General features: G+C 40.9%; 1 long non-coding RNA gene across 1 annotated transcript in view; it reads right to left on the minus strand.

The window, feature by feature from the left end:
* LOC308328744 overlaps nucleotides 1-16,279 on the minus strand; it is a 49,478-nt gene extending 33,199 nt beyond the window's left edge. The window contains exons 1-2 of the long non-coding RNA XR_013965331.1: nucleotides 16,067-16,279; nucleotides 5,529-5,580 (exon numbers count right to left, since the gene is read on the minus strand). This is a non-coding gene — a long non-coding RNA (uncharacterized lncRNA). The remainder of the gene's footprint in view (nucleotides 1-5,528; nucleotides 5,581-16,066) is intronic.
* Between the last annotated feature and the right edge of the window lie 520 nt (nucleotides 16,280-16,799).

The following is a 16,799-nucleotide window of genomic DNA, read 5'->3' on the forward strand; positions in this document are numbered from 1 at the left end:
TGCATTGTATAGTCAGCTTTCTCTATAGGCGACACGCGTGTCAGACCAACAATCAACTATCAATTCCAAATGGGGGTGATAAATAAGCCTATAGCTCCCGTCTTTTATTTCTTATTATTTCCAGTGATTAGGCGTCTGTCACTGTCAGACAAAGCCATCATTTCAACATATCATCATATCCAGCAAAAACAGGCCCTCGTCAGTCGTCACATATGCAGCAGCAGTATATTGTATAGTATAGGCCTAATAAAAGCCAAAGGCCGATTGAAGATAGCCTATAATATGTTGAAATAACGTGTAGGTCTATTTCGGAAGGCCAGATATGCCGAGAAAGATGAGTCGAGACGGTTCAACTTATGATATTATATAGGCTACCGTAAACTGTTCTTATAGCCTATAATATCCACAAGCATATGCTATAGTTTATTCAATGCTAAAACAATGTAATCGTCTTTAAAATTAAACATCGCGCCCGCGGCCGATGTTCACTTCGTCAAGTTCATGTCTGAGTAACCGACATATGATGTGCAGATTTAAATAAAAAAGAACAACACGTGTAGCCTATAGTTTCCCCATGACCAGTTGACATAGCTTAAATAGACACAGGATGGAACTTTAAAATATATTTTCATTGGTTATAATAATAAAAATATTAGTTATAATATCTAGCTAAACGGGAAACAAGCAAAAGTAGCCTAAATGCAAAACACAGAGTCGAGATGGCTCTTTGTGCAGTAGACATTTTCTGTGTAACCATGTCGCCATCTACTGGCGAGAATTGGGAAGTGCTTTTAAAAAATGACAAGTAGATCTACTCTACTGTATGTATCCGTATATTCTCGAAGGTTATCCTGCCTCCTCTTTCTTTGGTGTTATTGACTCAAATGTACCTTTATAGTGTGCACTGTGCAGTCAACCAAGACTCCAAACAGTCAGTCATTTCACAACGTAGGCCCTTCAACAGCAACTGTGAGCAACACCCCTGCCCTCTGCACCAACTACTAGCATCAGAGTAATTAATGCTGAGAAAGACACTTCCTCATGTGAAGTTTTGTGAACAAACTTAACCAATGTACAGATTCTGCTTTTCAGAGATAGAAGAAAACAAATGTTTTCGTTAAAAAAAAGAAGAAAAAGGAATAGGCTATATAAAGTGATTGTTCAATAACGGGTCTCTCGCAGCCCTGTAGAAAAAAGAACATACATTTTCAAGCGCAAGGATGCCAATTTCATCCCAGCTACACAGACAGTCAATGGGGAGAAAGGAAAGAGAGATAAATAGATAGGTATAGTGTCAGACTGGTGACAGCAATGACTGATGAGCGGTAAGGTGGCCAAGGAATTATGGTAACCTATAAGTCTCATAAACATGAATGTGCATCTTACAAAAGACACACACGACACACATGCATGCTCGTGCATGTGCCAATGACAATGCCTGCCCAAATATTAATAATAATGTTCTGATACTGGTCAGTGTAGACTGAGACAGAGGAAGCCTGCAGGGCAGAGAGACAGTAGACAGAGAAGGACCGGGTCCTTGTGCTCACAGTCACAAGGATCATTATGGTCTATGCACTGTCTGAGCCATGTTCTTGGTTCTTCTTTAATAACAGCCGGTATAATGTTGTCGTAATATGTATGTTCTCTTAGCTCAAGCCGTAATTCACAAGGTGTTTCAGGACAGGACATATACTGTACACACATACACAGGTATGACACTAGAAACAGACTGAAAAAGGAAGAATAAGTCCCCAAAAACTTTATTTACCAAGTCAGGTATTGATACCGGACGAAGGCCACAGAGGCCAAAACGTTGTGTTTTCCCCCGCCTTGGTAAGTAAAGTTTTTGGGGAGCTTTCAAAACGGTGTGCAGACTTATTCTTCCTTTTTCAGTCTGTTTCTAGTTTCAAGCACCCGTTGAATTGTGCGTGCACCTCCTGACCAATGAAACTAGATATTAAACACACACACACACACACACACACACACACACACACACACAGTTGTGGGTTTAAAAAAAATGCGATAATGGAAGCCATCGTTCTCACGATAACACAAATCTAAATATATATATATTTTTAAATCTTGTTTAAAAGTTATCTGCCTAACGGGTGGACAGGTTTCTGAACTGCCCACAACCCTTCTATAAGACAAAGACTGAGTAGAAAATAATTGTGGTATTAATACCGTACTGCATCATGAGCATAATGAGGACCAATTATATAAGATACGTTGAAAACTGAAAAGTGGTCCTTTAATAACCACCACATCACCACACAGTGAGAAGGTATTTTGATGCACTTACAGTGTCATGGTTTCACATCCAGATAGATTCAAAACAGTACTACTACCATTACACAGATACCATCCTTGACTTTCAGGTTTCAAGATAAGCCCAGGTAAATTGCGCCTCGAATTTAGTCCTTAGTTGTGTTGGCATCTTCAGCTGAAATCACACATACCTAACCCTGGGAGCCATAAGATATAGAAGACTAAAAATGCAAACTTCTATCCCTGACTTAAACAGTAGAATCCTCAGGTCCATTTGACTATAGAGGTTTTAAATGAAATGGTTAAATGACAATCCAGGAGTTTGCAGTGCACCTGCTCTTTGATAAAAAATAAAAAACCTGGTGAATCAGATTAAATCTATGATTCCATTTACACCTACTTCAATCATAAAGTAGATTAACAGGCGTGTGGCTTTCAGCCTTTCAGCAAATAACTGAGTTGTGGATTTTACAAAGAAAGACACCATTTTGTTACTGAAAGTATACCTATTACCTATATTACCTATATTCTACCACATGTACAGTCAGTGCACAAATTGGACTGTTCACACATCACAGTAAGAACAATGACAATATAACTATATTGTTCACCATTGTCTCTGTTATAGTTGTGGTGAGAAGAGAACTCTGCCATCCACTTGAGGAATTATATTTATTTATATCGTTATAGTGCTTTGAAAATAGTGAAAATAGGCGATCTACATGCATTGCGTTGTGAGCTTGTGGATCTGCTATTTTCACTATTTTAGTGTGACACTCTTTTATGATGAAGTAGGGCATTCATTTACAATTTACAAAAACATAAATTTGAAATATGGAGATACAAGGTTTCTGCGTGACAGCCGCAAAATGCATCTTTTGGGCCCTGTAACAACCTCAGGCTTCTGCAGGGGCCTTCAGCCGAGAGAAACAAACAAAAGAGATACTGTACAATACATCAAATCCAGTGAATTGATAAAGAGACTGGGGGCGGGAGCCCACATGACCGTTGTTCTCCCCGGCAACAGAACGCTGAGTCATCTCAGTCGTAACCCTCCCCCGCCTGCCTGCCTACACACACTGCACTTGGTGCAGCATCTCTCCCTTGGTGGTGGGGATGTACAGGATAGTGCAGTGCCATACCAAAACTATCTACATCACTTCATTGATGCCCACAGAAAATAGATAAACAACAACACACCTTTACTGGACATGGAGGGCTGCTTTAACAGAACAGACAGGCCTGCAGTGTGTGTGTGTGTGTGTGTGTGTGTGTGTGTGTGTGTGTGTGTGTGTGTGTGTGTGTTTGTGTTATAGTACACCACAAATGATCTGATTGCTCCACCGAATGGTCCTCTCAGGGGAGAGACGGTCTGGTGGTTTGTTATGTTCTTTTAGTTCTGTCCATGTGTAATATGAAATCATCCCAGCCTGTAGCCAGGTCACTTCAACTTCTCTGGCAGATCTCAATTGTTCTGGGACGTTCGCCGTTCGGTGCTGTGGGATATGACTTATGTGTTTTGCGGGAAGAACTTGGAAAAGGCCACAGAACTTCCGTGTGGACCGAGGGCTGACTCTGGTGCTATCCACATGCTATAAAAGCTGGGGTAGAACCAGGATGCGGGGCTAATATGCCAGACTAAAAACTGAGGAACAAGTGCAACTCTGCTCCTGTACGGTTCATCGACTGCTTGCACAGCTATCCTTTTTCGACTCTTGTACTTTTCTTTTTGGATTCATCGTTGTACCGGTACTTTACTTATTCTCTTGTATTAATCTCTTTTACTTTTGGACTTATCCTTTTTTTGTATTATCTTCAAATAAACCTTTTCGATTAGACCTAATTGTTTTTGCCTCATTGTCTACTGGAATATTGACAATCATCAATAATACTTTTTAATCAAGTGTTCATATCAACTCCGTTGATAGCAGTATAATTTGGTTCATTGTGAACATCAGTTAATTTGATGCTTATTTACCTACTGTATAATTACCAACTAAACAAGTTCAGTCCAAGCCTCAAAGACTGACTCATTAGTTCTCTACAGGGACATGCCAGAAAGGGTCCTGCAACCTCTCTGTGGTCTCACCCCTACAGTACTTAGACATCATCTCCATTTCATACTATTCATAGGAAACTATGCTGTGCTATAATTCAAAGCCAACCAACCAATCAACGTAACCAAGCAAATGAACCAAAACAATGTCTGTTATTTACAGCAACAGTATAGGTTGGGAGATGCTGTTTTGGGGAGAAATTCAATACTACCAAACACTTCACTTCACACCTGTTTCACTGGAGCAGGAGGATGTGTAATGCCCTGCCCTAGCTCTACCCAAGCGTGGCCCATGTGACTGTAGTTGTCAAGGGAGGGGATTGATTAAATTGCCCCCCACCCCTCTCTCAGTCTCTAGGAGCACTAGGACACTGGGCAAAGTTATATTACAGTGTAAACTTTTTGAGTTTATCCATATGAACACAGAAATGGGTTTTACTAAATGAGCATACACTACAGTACAGTGCCTTTTCAACGAAAGCCATAACATCAACACAAGATACATGATACCATCCGTAGGTGCGGCCAGTACACATCAATCATGCCACGACTAACCTCTGGGCAGCTGTGCAGAGTGCCGAATATAGATGGTATTTTTTGCAACAACATGGCCAAATCCGTCCAAAAATCAATCACAAGCATCTATGACCACTGCTCATCGGATGTTTGTTCTGAATGTTGGCTGAAAGCAATCCAACAAATCTAATCAGTGTGTGTGTGTGTGTGTGTGTGTGTGTGTGTGTGTGTGTGTGTGTGTGTGTGTGTGTGTGTGTGTGTGTGCGCGCATGCGTGTGTGTGTGTGTGATTACAAACTGTCACAATGCTTTCGGAATGTTGAAAACTCACTACGGAATGTAAGCATCCACATCAAATACTGTTCTTGTTACTAATCCTGATCATACTCTCATCATGACCTCACAATGTAAAAGAGGACCTGTCCGTTACAAGTTACGAAGACTCAAGGATATTGGAAAACATAAATTAATTTGTTTCAAAATCTCCAATTCACTCGTGTTTGCGTCCGTATCCCAATTCCGGGATCTTCTTTAGATTTACGTTAACAAACCATGACCTGAAACATTGTGCATAGTTTACACACCTATTGTACACAGTTTACACACCCAAACTCCAGAGCCCTGCCAAACCTGAGACGACACGACACCCCCACCTCCCCATTAAGTGAGTCGTCTTCACTCACCTGCTGGTCAAGGCTTGTCCTCCTCTTCAATTCATCATGTCTTTACTGAATACTAAGAGAGAAAGAAAGAGAGGCAAAGACAGAGAGAGAGAGAGAGAGAGAGATGGAAAAATAAGAGAAGAGAAACAGAATGTTTTAATCAGGTTGAAGGAAGCCAGTTATCTTCCCACACACATAGCTGAGTGTTCTAGTCACTCACTCACACACACACACACACACACACACACACACACACACACACACACACACACACACACACACACACACACGCACGCACGCACGGGACAACCTCCAGAGGTTGATATGAATCCGGAGGATCAGGATTCAGGTGGCAGAACAAAAAAAGGATTACAAGAATGAGGGAGAAAAAAATAAATGAGAAGAGAGAGAGCAGGAGGGAGAGTAGACGGATCAAAGAGAGACCAAAGAATGCTCGGAGAGAGAGGGAGAGAGAGAACATAGGGGAAAACACATCTGCTCTACCAGTCATGCCTTGGCTGAGTCATCTGTAGACACCACTTCCTGCTAGTTTGTACTGATGACTGGTCATCACACACACACACACACACACACACACACACACACACACACACACACACACACACACACACACACACAGAGCTATGGGAAAGCTTGCCTGAGAAGTTGACCAATAGATCCTGATTGCTGACCCCTCTCTCTCTGTGTCATGAGAAAATAGCAGCAGTCTGAAAATAGCCTTCACTCCTGCTTTTTACTTCCAATTCTCCAGGGACATTTGTTGAATTTGGGAGTTAAGTTATTTTCTCGACTGGCACCTCAGCAGTACAAATACTAATGTTCAGTTTCTCCCAGTTAGATTCTCTCCCTGCCTGGGGATTTGAACCATATTGAGGTAGTGAAATTGGGCATGGTGATGACACCACTAAGAGAGATACATTTTATTGAGTTTAGTGTAGGCCTATACTCACATCTTATCAAAATGCCACATGCACTCCAAAACATTCTACTGTGAAAAACTGTTTTGGTTTTCACACACGCAATTGTTCATGATTATTAGTAGTAATAGTCTTAGTATTATTCATATTATTATATTGTAACTAGGCCTATACCGTAGATTATTCTGTAGTTGTAAATATACTGTACTTTTATTATATATAAATATATTTTCTGTAATGAATATACTATTATGATACTATAACTATATCTTATTATGGTTATCATATCATATTTATGTACTGAATCACAGTAGCTCTGGAAGCACTATGGCAGTAATACTGGTAAAATCAGTACTATGGCAATGTATTGCAGTATTGCTGATATACAGAATGAGCGATTGCTGTTATTGTACTGAAAGTGCCGATTAGTTACTGCAGTACCAAATTGTTGTAGTACTGAAACTTTTACTACTGTATTACTGAATTGTTGCAGTACTTAAACTACTTGACCTAGATATGACGACATACCATGGTCATTTGTTCTCATGCTTTTGTTAGTTAGACCACAATGTTAAAAGTTTAATTTAGATACCATGTAATTTAGGCAAATGCTAGGTTCATTGTTTACCTGGTATGGTATCCAATAATTTCAATGTAGGCTACAGGTAATTATTTTGATAAGTCAGTGTCTTGTTTAGGCTGATGCTATAGGTTTCTTGGTTTACCTGTGATCCTAGTTTACTGAGGCACTTGTTTATTGTACTGTAAGTCGCTCTTGATAAATGCCCAATTGTAAACTGCTATATTAACTGTAGTAGTGAATCTACTAGTAGCTATACTGCAGTAGTGGAGTGCTGCTGTTCCGTCCTGTCCAGTGAAAGGAAACCATGTGAACCCAGATGATTCCATAAATATACACTTCCTCTGCCGCCGTTCCCACGCTGGTCAAGGCGCAAGCACAAGCACACGCACGCACGTACACATGCACACTCACACACTGCACATGCGAACACACAAACATCCATCATCCATTAACATTGTCATTCCTGTTTGCTGCGCACGCACGCATACACGCACACACACACAGTACTTCAGCTCGCTTGATTTAATTAGAATCAATCACTGTACTGTACTGTACTGTACTGTACAATGATGTATGACAAGATGTAATACCCTGCCCCACTTCTACTGCTGCACTCAAGAGTAAGACCACATACTGTACAATACTGGAGCACAGAACATTCAGTATTCAGGAGTAGGACATGAACATGTAGCATGTGTAGAAATTGTTTCTCACACTCATGCTCTTTCTTCCTCTTTCTCTGAAGAGGGCACGCACAAGTTTGCACAAATACAGCTGCATATTTCTGCATGAACGTGTTGCTCCTACAGTATACTGCCATTCGGGGTGTGTGAGAGTGAAAGCAGAGAGAAAAGATAGAGAAAGAGCAAAGATGAAAAGAAGTGAGAACAATGCACAGTGACAAAAAGAGAAACCAAGAAATCTATGCTGAGAAATGCTGGCTCTGCGTTGGTATCGGAGGATGCTCCAGGTAGCATTAATGCGCTCAGTACAGTACGTTTCATGGCAATCCGCCAAAGGGTTTTGCTGTTTTTGCACAACAAAGGGACACTTAAAGAAAAGAAATACCCTTTAAAGTGGCATTTTGATTTAGCAAAACCTATTTGCTCCCATGTCCTCCTGTGACTCAGCATGATTCCACTAATAGGTACCCATGGTGATGAAATCATTTCCACTTTTTAAATCCTTTGAAACCAAACCACATAATTTGATGATGGAGACTTTGATTCCACCCATGCTGCGGGTATTGGGTACACAATACACATGTATGCCCCTGCCCCCCATATTTTCTTTGAGCAAAGTTGCCTTGCTCAAAACAGCTAGAAGATCTACAAGCTCACGTGTTGCATTGCAAACTTGTAGATCTGATATTTCCACCAAACATTTGCTTATTATGAGTTATAACATGCCCAGAAAAGGGACACTTTGAAGCGGTGCCATATATTCAGCTATTAGTGTAGATTTTCATCTTACACGAACATTAAATTCACATTGACAATGTCATATGTCATATGTCATGTCATGATGACGTACCAATTGATAAGAGCGCCCCTCACTTCACAAAAGTTCACATACACAGCTTTTGTCCCCAAACGTCTCAAGGTTTGCCATTGACCACGGTAAGAGAATTCCGGTCAAATGAGCGCTACATTTTGTCCCCGCCCGTCTCAAGTTTTGCCATTGGCGATGAACGGAGAAATGGCGTCAGAATTCCGCTAAATATGATGTAAATTAAACATCAAAACATTAAACGCCATTGACATTGAAGGGAGAATTTACGTCAATCAGCTAACCAATCACAGGCAACAGGCATTCTGATTGGCCAATGGCCAATATGAGATGATGCATGATGATGTATGATGATAAGAGATGACAATTCCTCTAAATATGACGTAAATTAAACATCAAAACATTAAACATACATAGGGACGCAGGGGCACAGCCAGGGACGGACAAAGCTGGGCATTGGAGTGGCTGTGCCCTATGGTTGCACCACTCAAAAAGACAAAACCCAGTGCGTTGTACATGGGATGGGTGCAAAACATACGGTTGCATATTGTGAGCTTGTAGGTCTGCTACATGTTCACCCCACTGCTCTCATCACCATCCTCTCTATCACTCTCAACACTTCTTCTATCATCACCCCAGCACTCTCTCAATCACTGGCCGTTACCTCGCCCCTCAATCCTTCCCTCTCCACACCCCCTATGTCAGCGATTCCTAACCATGTGGACCAAGGGCCAATAATAATGCAAGTAATGCCGATAATGCAAGTGGGCCACCAAATAATTGGCAAAACATTAAGATTTGAATTATAATATAACAATGGCCTAGCTGTTAAGCTCTAATGCACCCTGACAGTGAGTCGCCGTACTCCATCACCCACTCTCTCTTCCATCCCTTCCTCCCTCCATGACTCCAACTGTCTCAGACTCCTACCCATCTGGAGTTTTGGCCACTGTCCGTCTCTCTTCTATGGGGGTGGGGGGTCTGGTGTAAGCAGTGAGTCACGGTGACCAGAGGAACTGACTCAGACCTCTGTTAGCCAAAACACCATTAGTTTCAGGTCGCAGACAAGGCCCGCTATTGTGTTTCTGATTACCCTGCTGGGGTAGATGCACATGCTGGGGGGCAAGACGAGGCAAGCACTTTTTTCCCACAGAGATGGTAGACAGAGAGAAGTGATCGTGTGTGTGTGTGTGTGTGTGTGTGTGTGTGTGTGTGTGTGTGTCTCTTTTATGATTTATGCACACCTGTGGGAGTAAGTGTCTGTGTGTTTTCCTTATTTTTTGTAAAGATACTTTTGGGGCATTTTTGCTAATTAAGTGCAGTCAGTGCTGAAAAAGGAGCCTCGTGCACAAACTGGCTGAAGCCAGATTTTTACTTTGTTGTAAGACGTGTTGCATACCGAAAATACCTGATATATAAGCTCACAATGAATCGACGTCCACACGACGCATTGAGCTTGTAGATCTGCTACTTTCCACATGCAACACCATTGTACAAGGGAGCTTAAATTAAAGTAAGAGACACCAGGCCCTCTGAGTCCTGTATGACCACCAGAGTTGATGCTTTGCAGGTGGGCCTCTGCGTCAGTCAGTCAGACTTGAATCCAAGACCTCACACAGTGCTTTCCCACCATTCATTTTAACCACGAAGTTAAGAGCTCATTTATTTAGGTAGCAACAGGGGGCTTTAAGTCAGGTCAATCAATATTTATGCATTCTGGGAACCCATTGGCAAATTCAAAGGAAAAACAAGTCTCGTGAGACTAATATCCATGTGACAGGTGCTGGATTTCTATCAATGTACAGTCAGACCTCTCATACAAACTCAGTCAGATAAAGAGGCAAAAGTAGCCTACATAGTTATACAGTGTTTTACAGACAGACAAACTAGCCAAACTAGCCAAATTCAATTTACAGCTGTGTCCATGTCTTCAGAGTTAATAGTCTACTGTGTGAACTAAATTCTCCCTCTTTCCCACTGCAATCTTCCTCTGTCTCTCACATACGCCAATCAATATGGCCAACTGACACCCAGCAACCAATCAATATCTCAACCCTCCCCAGGAGGTGTGGTTTCAGAGAAAGTGACAGCAGATTATTGGATAAGTCTTGCTGTTAAGTACTTGCTTGAGGGTAGAAACACAAGGAATATAAATAGGCTATACCGACGGATACTGTGTATACTCAAAATTCGACATTGTCTTTTCAACATCCTGTGTTTTGTTTCTTATTATAGTTACCGGTATGTTATATTTTAAAGATTAAAATATATACATATTAATTTCATGTAGCTGAAATGATCCAATATAGTCCGGCAGCCGAGGTGGACGGGTGGGAAATTTGGTTTATAGTCTTTTTTTATTGGTCTAAAATATTGTCTACATACATTCATGAATCCACTTGCGGACCGGCTGTCAGTATTGAGCAATTATTTTAATAGGGGTTTCTTGTGACCCTCCCATTAACATCCTGTATGAGCCCAAAATGTCAAACTTTCTTTATGCTTGAAGTAGCATGTGACATGTCAAACTAGAGGGTTTTCATGATTCTGAGTCCATTCCAAGCATTAGTTTTGCACAAAAAACACTCCTTGGGCTAAAAACATCCATAGCCACTTGCCCAAAATGTGCTGACCACATCACATTTGTGCTGACCTCATCACATTTTTCATGACAGCTATGGCCGTTTTTAGCCCAAGGAGTGTTTTTTGTCCAAACCTACCTTTGTCCAAAAGCTCTGAAGGGATTCAGAGCTAAACCCTCAGTTCTTTGACCAAACTTTTCTTATTCGAGATCTCAAAGTCTTTCATTATGGTCTCTCTTTAACAAACCACCAAACACGCTTTTTGATATCTAAAATGGAATCCCTGGCCGTCTCACTTCAACCAAATTGTAACCAATATATTCCCTTTATCACCCAGTATGGTATGTTTTGTTTTCTTTCAATACTCATGCAAGGGCACACATTTATGTGGCAGTGTCACAGGGTTGTTAGGTTGAATCCCTGTACTGGACTGGTGGGGTGGTGAATGACTTACAATGAAACGAATTACATGAATATGCCTTTATGTGCAACCATTTGCTGGGAAATGTGCAAGGTCGGAATAAGTGCAATGAATGAACCCTGGTTCAAGGAATTTCAGTGCTACAAAGAAAACAAATATGCTTCAGAGAAACTAGGATGACTGTCAGAAATCCATTCAGCAGAGCTCTTTCCAAGCTAAATATAGTTTATTTGAAACCACAAACAACACTGTCTAACAAGAAATAATTAAGTAGGTCTGCCTTTGGCTGCCTAGTAGGCCTACAGCGATTGAAAAACCTGATACTCCTGCTATAGCAATACAGGGGATGGCTAGTCATGCTTATACATCTCCACTAGGTGGCAGTATAAACTCGTACATTGCAGTGGTAACAAAATACCGTATGCTGCTGTGGCGGTGACAATCAATAGTGGCATTGATTGTATTTGTACCATTGTACCCCTGGAGGGCCCCTCCAACAGTACACTTTCCCCATTTTCAATTGTTTTTATTATATTTTGACACTTTCTTTGGCAATGTAAACGTATGTTTTCTCATGCCAATAAACTAAAGCTATATTGAATCGAATTGAAATTGTATTGCTGTGATGAAGGGAGTCAGTCTGTGTTAAACAGACTAAAGTTAATGCATAATTGTGTAACTACTAGGCTACTCAAGTCAAGTAGGCTACCCTGGCTACGCAATATCAAACCTTGAAAAATGTTGCACCCAGCCAGCTGCAGTTTCTCAGACAAAGGTGCTCCTCAAAAACGTTTCCACTTGGTGGCAGTGTAACCTCGTAGTGGTGACGGCTATACAGTCTCCCTTCACAATAATGATAAAGCTAAACATGACGCTTCACAAATGTTAGTAGCCTAATTGTTTTATTATCATCATTATTATTATTCCATTCCATTTGATTCATAATGTTCTAGTGCAAGGACTGTTTTAATCTGGTCTCAAAAATCTAAACATAATTTTACCATTTTTGTAAAATTTTATGAAAGAGATTTGATGTGTGTGTGTGGTGCTTCCCTGAACGAGAGTTTCAGAGCCATGCATCACCACCACATCCTCTGCTGTGATGGCAATGGTGGTAGTTTGGAAACCAGAATCTCAGACTAAGAACGAGGCAGTTCTACTGTAATCTCTCATAGAGACGAGTCGTTGCCCGTTGCACCAATTTGCTGCACAGTGAAACATTCTATACCCTGTTCAAGCAACCCAGCTGCCATTCTGATAATCTGCCTCACATCCTCCATTGAGCCACTTGCTAGTGCTACACAGTAAAAGCATCAAGGTACTATCCATTTGTAGCCAACTCTGAGACTGTACAAATGTGATATTATTATTATTACCTCTGCCATAGAATTAAACCTGCCTAGAAAACAGTGGTTTGGACATATCAAGTTTGTCTGACTAGAAAGTGTCTTGAATGGGAACACAGTTGGCAGGGTAGGCTACTATTACTGTGAGACAGAGAGAGAGTTAAGGGTGGTTAACTGGTGCCTAACTACAGAATACTTCTATCACAGCCACAGGCTTCAGAGAGAAAGCTTTGCAACATAAGTAAAGGCCTGGTTCTTGTCTATTCTTGGTGAGATGCCCTCATTCCTTGCCTACATACTGTAAAGTAGGTCCCCTTGGGACATGTAACGTGTACAAAAAAATATTGATTTACTAAAATTACTTTTTTTAGCTGCAGCAACTTTTTGTGGCTTCATGCAACTTTAGGTGTGAAAGTGCCCTGAGTTTACTTTCTCACCAGTGCGCTAGAAGCACAGTAGCGTTGACTTTTAGTCCTAATCATTATCATGCTGAGAGGGATCAGGGATCCATTCAAGTGAGGTTCTTCTTTAATGTTCAATAGTTGAAAACTCTTGCCATACATCCGCCCTGTTAAGAAACAACTCTATCTATCAGCCCCCCCCCCCCCCCCCCACACACACACACACACACACAATGGATTTCTTTCTTTCCTCACAGTATTGTGTCACCATGTACTTCTCCAATGTCAAAAGGTTACATCATACAAATTAATAGTAGTGTTTGTGAATCAGATGAGCTCCAGTCCAGCTCCAGTTCATCTGAATGAATACCTATAGCCTGTCCCTTTCTCTCTCTATTTATAGAATAGACTCTACTACACTACCCTGCAGCCTGATTCGGAGCTATAGAGTAACACCTAACACCTATAGAGTAACACCTAACGGTAGCGGTTTCTATAGAGTATAGACCAACGACTGAATAGACAAATGGTAAATAACCCTGAGGACATTTTCAAATCCGGATGGACCCACAATGCTCCATATTATTCTGCGTACTTGCATAGAAACATCTACATATGTATACCTCATTCCATTTGAGAGCCTGACCTCAGCTACTTCCTGGTTTGGTATCTGAGCTCATATCCTTTCTAAATTTACATTACAGCCACGTGACAAGTAGTCAAATTAAAATTGCCATCTACTTTGCACATCTAGGCCTACTGTATATGTATTCAGGTAATGCTGACCCTACCCTTTTGCCATCAGTTGGTGCCACACATAGCCAAAGCTTCCATGGAGAGGTGGTCAGGCTTTACTTAAAGCTGCACTATATGTAACTTTCTTCTTCTGCTATATTTAGTCATGTGGTTCCAAACTATGGGCCGGGCCCCTCCAAAGTGACCAGGTAAATTTAAATGAAGCCATATTATTAGAGGTTTAGATGGAAAATTAGTATTTGCTGTAGTTGTTAACAATCTAAAATGTGACCCCTACCAATGGCTACCATTTTAAAAGCACTGATATATCTTTCATTGATTATTGTTCAATCATCATCTGAAAAGTGAGTAGTAAAGCTCTCAAATGTAATAGTATAGGAAGTACAATAGTTCCCAGTTAAATGTAGTAGTGGCAGTAAAATAAAATAAAAGTAACACAAAATGGAAATAGCACACTCAAGTAGTAAAAAGTAAGGCTATTTTGTAGCTAAATGTAGTTACTTTCCATATGATTTGGTTTATTTATGGTGAAGCAACAGGATCCAACTCAGTCTTGCACAAAGGTACAAGTCACAAAGTTCATACATAGTTCTCACTTCCTCTTAAGAAGCGTTTGAAGTGTGGAAGCATTCACATATACTGTAGTTGTAGTTATGATAACAGCTCTCAGTGGATCTAACATCTGCAACTATAAGGATTAATAGATAAAAACACACATATTGCTACTTGCTTTCTTTCCCACACCAAATACACATTCTCAATACATAGCCTATTCATCTCATATCTGTGTTAGTTGCTGTACAGTTCTCTCCCCACTGTCCTCAGCCACATGAATGGAGGAAATAGGGGCAGGGAAGTCCCAGGCCGCCCACTCAAATATGCATAAACTACAAACACAATGTAGAGTAGGCTGTAGGCGTAGCCTCTGCGGAGCGGTCTTGATATCGGAAGGTCGCTAGTTCGTATCCCCGGACCGGCACGTTAAAATTACCACAGCTGAAGTGCCCTTGAGCAAGGCATTGAACCCCTACCATGAAATGTTCTATGAGCAGACATAGTGCTGAAGCAGATCATTTAGTAAAATCTCAGTTGCTCCAGTTAGCCTTTGGCTCTAGAATGACTTATTTTGTTATTTTCATCAGTAAACCTATGAATGAAATAAACCATAAACGCGCTAAAACAAGCCTAGGCTAGGGTTCCGAATTTAGTTTTTAATAGGCTATGGTAATTTTTTTATACAGCCAAGGAGGCAAGGCTGTCTCCAGGATCAGGATGCAGTGAGTGAGTGATTGACATGACAGAACACGCCCCTTGGCTATACAGAGATTCGGTTATTGCACTGCGGCTCCGCCCACACAGCGTTGCGTTAATGACTCATTTGAGGACAACTTCACTTCACATTCACTAAATGACCCGTACACAGTGCAGGAACGACACGGGTGGTTAATGTCAATAAATCAAGCATATATTCTGCATATGAATAACGACTTGTCAAACTATGTGTTTCTGCGCAAACGCGCTTTGCGTGCCGGGGTAGTAGGCTAAGTAAAGTAACGTCGGCCAGGTGCCTTGGTGTGTTGTGGTTCAAAGAACGCTGCTTTAACCATAGTCATTCAATAACACCAACAGAAAGGAAAAAAACTTTCAAATACAAAAAGGAAGAGGAAGACGAGGCTACTATCTCGCTGACTCCGCACACTTCCTTTTATCACTGAGCAAACCGACCATTGCGCACGAATGCACTCTAGTAGTATCTGTCTCCAAACTTCCAACGTCTCTTCGCTAAAAAAACGCGCAAATTATGCTCTTTATCACGATTATTCCACCCCGCACTGTGAAAGAAATGCAAAAACACCTTGGTCATGTGTGAGTCTGACTCATGTTGCACATAATGCATAACCATCACATTTCTCAATGTCAAACACTGCGCTTCCTTATCTGGGCAAAGAGAGCACCTCTGTGAATCTGACTTGACTGACAGTGTTTTATGTTCATTCACAAAATAAAACAAATTAACACTTACCACAAAAGTGAGGCGGCGAGGCACAAACTTCAAGTTTTGTTTTTAAACTCACCCAGCCAGTTTGCATTGCAATACACAGTGAAGATGTCACCTAAAACATTACCCTAACAGGCTAACACTATAAGTTTGCATTTCGACAAAAAAGTTATTTTAAAAGTTTTTCTACCCATGACTTTCTGCAGATAGTTTGTCGCTGTGCAGTCTGCAGCTCCACCATTCATTACTGTGAGTGAATGTCGCTATGCAGAGTTGCAGAGTAATACATTTCATGTTCTTGGTCACACCCACCCAGCCAGCTGTCACTTTTTCCCTCCCTATAATGTGCAGGGAGTTGAATGAATGGGCCTTGGCGGGGTCCTCCATAATATGCCCAGAATGAACCAGATCAAGGCCAAAACCAAATGACATGCAGTGTCTCTCTCACACACAGTGAATAAATAATCATTGTGTGTGAGACAGGGATTTTCATATGTGAATATATTGCAGGCCTACACCGCAACATTAATCCATATGAACAATGGTTCAATTTGCATTAATAACTCTGAATAAGTCTGACACATTTCAATAGGCCTATCATGACAAATACTACCAAACAGACCATTACAAATTTGAATTTTGTAATATATGTTTTATTCTACTTAACCAGAGTTGTGGTAGAAATATGGGACAGGAAAGTATTGTAACATTTGGCAATTGGTATTCATTTCTGGGATTTCCAACTAATCTGAAACTC

The sequence above is a fragment of the Protomyctophum bolini genome, assembly GCF_963924005.1.
Source record: "Protomyctophum bolini genome assembly, chromosome: 14".
Lineage (NCBI taxonomy): Eukaryota > Metazoa > Chordata > Actinopteri > Myctophiformes > Myctophidae > Protomyctophum > Protomyctophum bolini.